A 6,000-nucleotide genomic window follows, 5' to 3' on the forward strand; every position below is an offset into this window, starting at 1 on the left:
TCAGCACTATCAAATTGCCTCTAAGTAAATGCTTAATTGTGGACAAAACATAGTGTGTGTGAGGAATTTTTGTACAAATTCAGTGGTAGTACTGTAAGTTATGCAAGCTGTGCACATAATGAGTTTAAGAATGAGCTATGCTGCTCTGCATAATATCAGAATTGTGAATAGTTGTAAGTGCAGATGTTGGAGGCAGATAAAATATATTTTCGAGAAGTAATTGAAGAAGAAAATTATTTAGCTTAGACGGGTGTTTTCTGTTTACAAAATAGCTTGATTGCAAAAAATGCCTGAAAGTACGTTTATTTCGAAAGAGGAGAAGGGCATACCTAGGTTTAAACCTGCATATTTGAGTTTGGCCATCAGATGTTTCTGTACTTGCTAAACCAAAGTCAAGTCCAGGTTTCTCACTAATTGTATGCTAAATTGTTTAGTACATTAAGTAATGTGATTTGAATCTGACTCTTTCTTAATCTGGCAGCAGTCAATATCCTGAATTGTAACAGTCATGTCCTTAGTTCATGCTGCACCAGACAGGTTCCCAAATTTCTTTTTAATTTTTGGAAAAGTTCAATTTTTTGAAATTCTGCTTACAGTATACCAATGCTGTCCTTTTGTGAACTGCATTAATTATTGAGTGCATTTTTAATGAAACATTTTAAAATTTAATGTAATAACTATAAATTATAAGCATAACCGTTTAGTTACTTCCATTTTTCAAGTTTATAAAAACCATTAAGGGCACAAAATTTGTAAATTAAATTCCATGTCCTTATTTCTGCTTTTATTAATTCTGCTGAAAATAAAAAAAACTGTATCAAGTATAGACGTGACACTGTTGCGCAATTCCATTTTCAAGTTAATAAAATCATTAAGCTTATATAATTTCAAAATTACACATGCATGCATTTCTGTTTATATATTATAAATAATAGATACAAAAAAAAAAATTATATAAAATAAATTTTTCCTAATTTTGCCTCCTGTTTGCAAAAATTACCAAATAACTGCTTCTGCCTACACCACATAACATTTAAACAAAAATAACAACAGTGAAAATCTATATTAGATACTATTAGTCACTTCCACTTTGAAATTGAAAACCATTAATTGGTTTTCAATTTTGAAGTGGAAGTGACTAATTTCAATTTCTAAGTGGAAGTTAATTTCTAACCGTTGAAAACCATTTCAAAATTACAAGTATACACTTTTTTACATTCAGAATTGTGTTTTTGTATAGAAGGAAGAAGTCTACAGACTAATGGACTCCAATAGTGTTATATGTTGGGTTGTTACCTGCTGAACAAAACAATTTTTTAATTGTGCTGAAACAAAAAAAAAAAAAAGTTGCAATATATATGAACATAAAATGTAAACAGAAGTGTAATTTTTCTCTGTGAGGTTTTAGAAACACTCAAAGCATGACATTTGTGTATGACCCAGGAATAAAAATGTACAAATTTCATGGTAACACTGCATACGTTTCCTTTTTGCACAGAAATGGCACCTTTTCCTTGTGTCTAGTGTTACTTTTACAATAATTGCACTGCTTGTTCCGGCTGTTTCCTGTCTTTTTTTTTCTCTCACATCTTGAGGAATATTTGCCATTAGCGATTGCCTCTTACTTCATTGCTCACAGGATGATGCTAACCTCCACACACACACACACACACACACACACACACACACACACACACACACACACACACACACACAGCAGCCTTTTTGATTTCTTACTTTTCATTGCATTGTTTGAAGGGTGAAAAAAAGAAAATGTTTTTTGCATTTATCCCTGCTGTGTTATTAAATAAAAAAAAAATCCATACACACACATATATACAGTATATTGTATACTCTACATGTACCGCATTTTATACTAACTTCTTGCTTTTGCCTTCCACATTTCCATTTTTTCCTACCATTCTCCAGTATTTATACACTGTGGCTGAAGACACATACCAAAGAAAACTATTCACTTGTGTTATTTCTGAATTAATGTGCAACCCCTTCTTTAGCACTTCATGAATTCCCAGTAATAGGGGTTCAACTAGACCCCTTAAATAGTTATATCAATATTAGGCCATTTTGAAAACAATTGAGCCGATAATTTATTAAGGTTTTGTGGATGCTGTTGTTTTTTCACCTTTAGTGTTAAAGGTTTGAGAAAGCAGTGTTTCTCAAACCTTTTTGCTCATGGACCCCTTTTGGCTTCGAAAAATAACCCCAGATCCTCATATCCTAGTTCACTTAAATGTGAGGTGTCTATATCCAAAATTAAAAATTTATATCTCAGAACTGATTTATTATATGTTTACTATCTACCTTTTTCAGACTGACACAAAAAAAAACTGAATAATAAACTGTCAATATTTGAGTATACAATCAATTTTTTTTATGTAATCCCAATTAGATATAGTACTTAGTACCATGCTTAGGTTGGAGGTTGAGAAGACGAAAGAAGATATTTGTTGACATTGGACTTGAACTTCTGTAGACTGTAATTTTCAGGAAATACGTATGGAGGAAGGTTGTTCCAGAAAACGGCAGTTGAATGAATAAACGAGGAAGATGAAGAGTTGGTTCTGTGAGTTTGAAGTTGGACAGTAAATGGATGTTGGCTGGTGGCGGCACGTGTTCGGACTGTTTTGAAAGAGAGTGGGAATTATAGAAGCCAATTCAAAAGAACAGTGCCCATGAAAATATCTGTAGAAGAGGCATGCAGCAGAAACAGTACATCTATGAGACGGCGAGTGGAGAGACTCTGTTAGAGATAAATCATTAATTAACCTAACTGCCCTCATCTGAACAGAATCAAGAAGCCTGAGAGAGGTTTTGGGGCACCACCCAAGATGTGGGAGCAATATTCCATGGTAGGGCAGATTTGCGATTTGTAAAGAGTGAACAGCTGTTTGGAAGAAAAGTAATGCCGAGAGCGAAAGAGAAAGCCAAGTTTTTTAGATGCAGAGGAAGCAATATTTGTAATATGCTTGTGCCAAGAGAGATTAGAAGTCGGGGTAATGCCCAAAAGAGATATATTATTTTTTCTAGAAATCGGAGTGTCACCAAAGGTAAGCATAGGAGCAGAAGAATCCTTTTTGCGAGATATAAGACAAGGCTGAGTTTTAGAAGGATTGAAATCAACTAAGTTGTCTTTGCCCCACTGGAGAATTACCTGGAGGTCAAGCATTTAAGGAATTGGTAGCAGATTTTTGAGAAGTTGAAGCTGATTGAGCAGGACAAGGTTTCTCAAAATGGAAAGTGGAATGCAATGTGCTATCATCAGCAAAACTATGGATAGGATTTCCAGTCAGTGGAAGAAGGTCATTAATATACAAGAGGAAAAGAGTGGGGGAAAGAAATGAACCTTGGGGGACACTGGCATTAGTGGAGAAGTTAGAAGACAGAGGGCCATCTACCATCACCCTCAGTGAGCGATCATAGAGAAAACTGAATGACTGATTACAAAAAACAGTTGGCAAACCATAAGATGGAAGCTTGTTTAGAAGATCTTTATGCCAAACACAATTGAAAGCCTTTGAGATGTCAAGAGAAACTGATTGTGTTTCACCGAACTTTTCCATTGAATTAGGCCATAAATGGGTAACATAAGCCAGAATATCACCAGTGGATCGACACTGACGGAATCTATACTGGCGATCGTTGATCAGACGGAAGGTTTCTAGGTAGTTTAAGAGTTGGTGGTTAATTGATTTCTCCATTACTTTAGAAAGAGTTGAAGTAATTACAATGGGACGATAATTTATTTTTTCATCTCACCGTGGTAGATTACTTTCATCAACCAGTGAAATACCACCACTTTGCTTATTGGAGGCTTGAAGTGGTGAAACCCATGTTTAGTCTCTAGAGCAAAGTTTCCGGCATCCCCCTCCCCCCATATTTCTCCTTCAACCCATGCATGGTACTAAGTACTATAGGTTTTGATACCTTTCGTGTTTGGGGTTTTCATAAAAAAAAAAAAAGGGAAAAAAAAATCCTTTAAAGTTTGAAGTGATTGTAGACAACTGAATTCTCATGTCTCGTGCAACATCCAGTCTGTAACAATATTTAGATTTTGTTTTAAAAAAAATAAGTAAAATTCAAAGTGGCCATTACAGAAATTTCCATGAATCCCTTGGGAACTGTTCTTGAATTCATGGGAATCTGCAAAGCACAGTTGGCAATTCACTGCTGTAGAGATTTAAATCTAGTAACCTGATTGGCCAATTTAAATGCCCTACCATTCCCTTACATTCATTGTACCAGTTTAAAACACTAAAGGTTCTGTGAAATGGACAGTTGTCATTCAGGAATACAGGAGTATCGAAATTGTGAGCGACACCCTAAAATGTTCAGCAATAGGCACGACCTGATCATCCAGAATATTTGTATAACCATCCTCATTTATCCTGGTTGATATTTCAAGTGGGGAAATTCATTTCAGAACAGTTAAAACATCCCCAAAGCATCACTGGCCCATCACCAGCTTGTACAATACCTCACACAGTGTGTAATGAAATTCCTTATTCTTTTACTGTAAATTTAATGCCTGGCATTATTTAAATATAGACAAAATTTTGATATTTTAGACCATGTAACAGCTTTGCAGTCATCAACAGTCCAGTTTTTATTCCTTTTAGCCCATATTAGCTAGGCTTTTTTTATGCACATCATAACAATCAGCTGGAGTCCTTGGTTAACTGTTTGCAATAGTTATCTTGTTTGAAGTAATTTTTTGTTTACTATGTGTAATATTCATTGCCAAAATTGCTGCTGATTCCTGGTTGATTTTAAATAGCACCATTCTGTAAAATTCTTATTATCGTTCTTTTTGGAATGCCAGAAAATTCATATACTTTTTTAACAGGATGTCCTCTAGAACTTCCAAATGCTTGTCACTCATTTTTGCCCTTCACTGACATATTTTCTGTGCTCCATCTTTCATGGCAGAAACTGTTTTGTCTTCATTCACTGCTGATATATCTGTAAATTGAAAAAACAGGTTAATCTTATACTCTTAATTTCATGTAAACAACTAAGCATAAGAGATACAAGTGTTCCATCTCCAGTGTCTATATTGTTCATAATATTTTTTTCAAAAATATAATAATTGAGACAAAAACATTTTTATGTAATAAATCAAACAGAAAGCAAATCTATCTTACCGTACAAGTGATTTATGTTTTATAGAAAAAAAAATAACTGGAATATTTATTCACTTCACAAGGCTCAAAACAATATAATTACTCTGGCAAAAACCCTGAGTGTTCCTTCTCCAGCTAAGACAGTGTTGTATGTAAAAAGTTAGAGCATAACTGGTAGGCAACCTTGAACTAGAATGTCAGTTGTTTGAAACACGGTTGAAATGTCAAAGCCCAGTGACACAAAACATAACCAACTCATATCTTCAATGTTTCCATAATATTTTTTTTTTTGTTTTAGATTCTTACATTGGGATTTTTTTCTTGGTCTAGAGAGTCTGGAAAGTATTTTTAGTCAGTCATCCAAGGTTGCATTCCATTGGACAATTCATTTTGATAAATTTTGCAATGTTGATTGAAGGGCCCTCTCTCAAACCCGAGGGGCGCCTCTGTAGCCAGGTGGGAAGGAGCAGCAGTGCGTAGCACACGCTTCTTGATTAGACCGGGGTTCGAGCCCGTCACCACCAAATACGGAGGATGCGGAAAGGTCAGGGAATGACCACCGCATATCACGGAGCAATATGGCCTTAGTTGCTAATGCTCCTAAAAAAAAAAAACCAAAGCAACTCAAACCCGAAGGTGGGGGGGGGGGGGAATTAGCAGTCAGTAGCCAGGCCAACAATTCTTCAAGGGACATGGCTGAGACCTATATATTATATTTTTTTGTAAGTAATTAAATTCATTTTTAATAATTGTCAAAAATATTCTACAAACTTGTGGGTGGAGTGCACTTTGCACTGGGGTCTGCATTAGCTTTCAATTCCCTTGGCCCCTTCTGTATTGTTTTTCTTCTTTACTGTCT

The sequence above is a fragment of the Mastigoproctus giganteus genome, chromosome 12 (genome assembly GCF_048544385.1).
Source record: "Mastigoproctus giganteus isolate SK-2022 chromosome 12, ASM4854438v1, whole genome shotgun sequence".
Taxonomy (NCBI): domain Eukaryota; kingdom Metazoa; phylum Arthropoda; class Arachnida; order Uropygi; family Thelyphonidae; genus Mastigoproctus; species Mastigoproctus giganteus.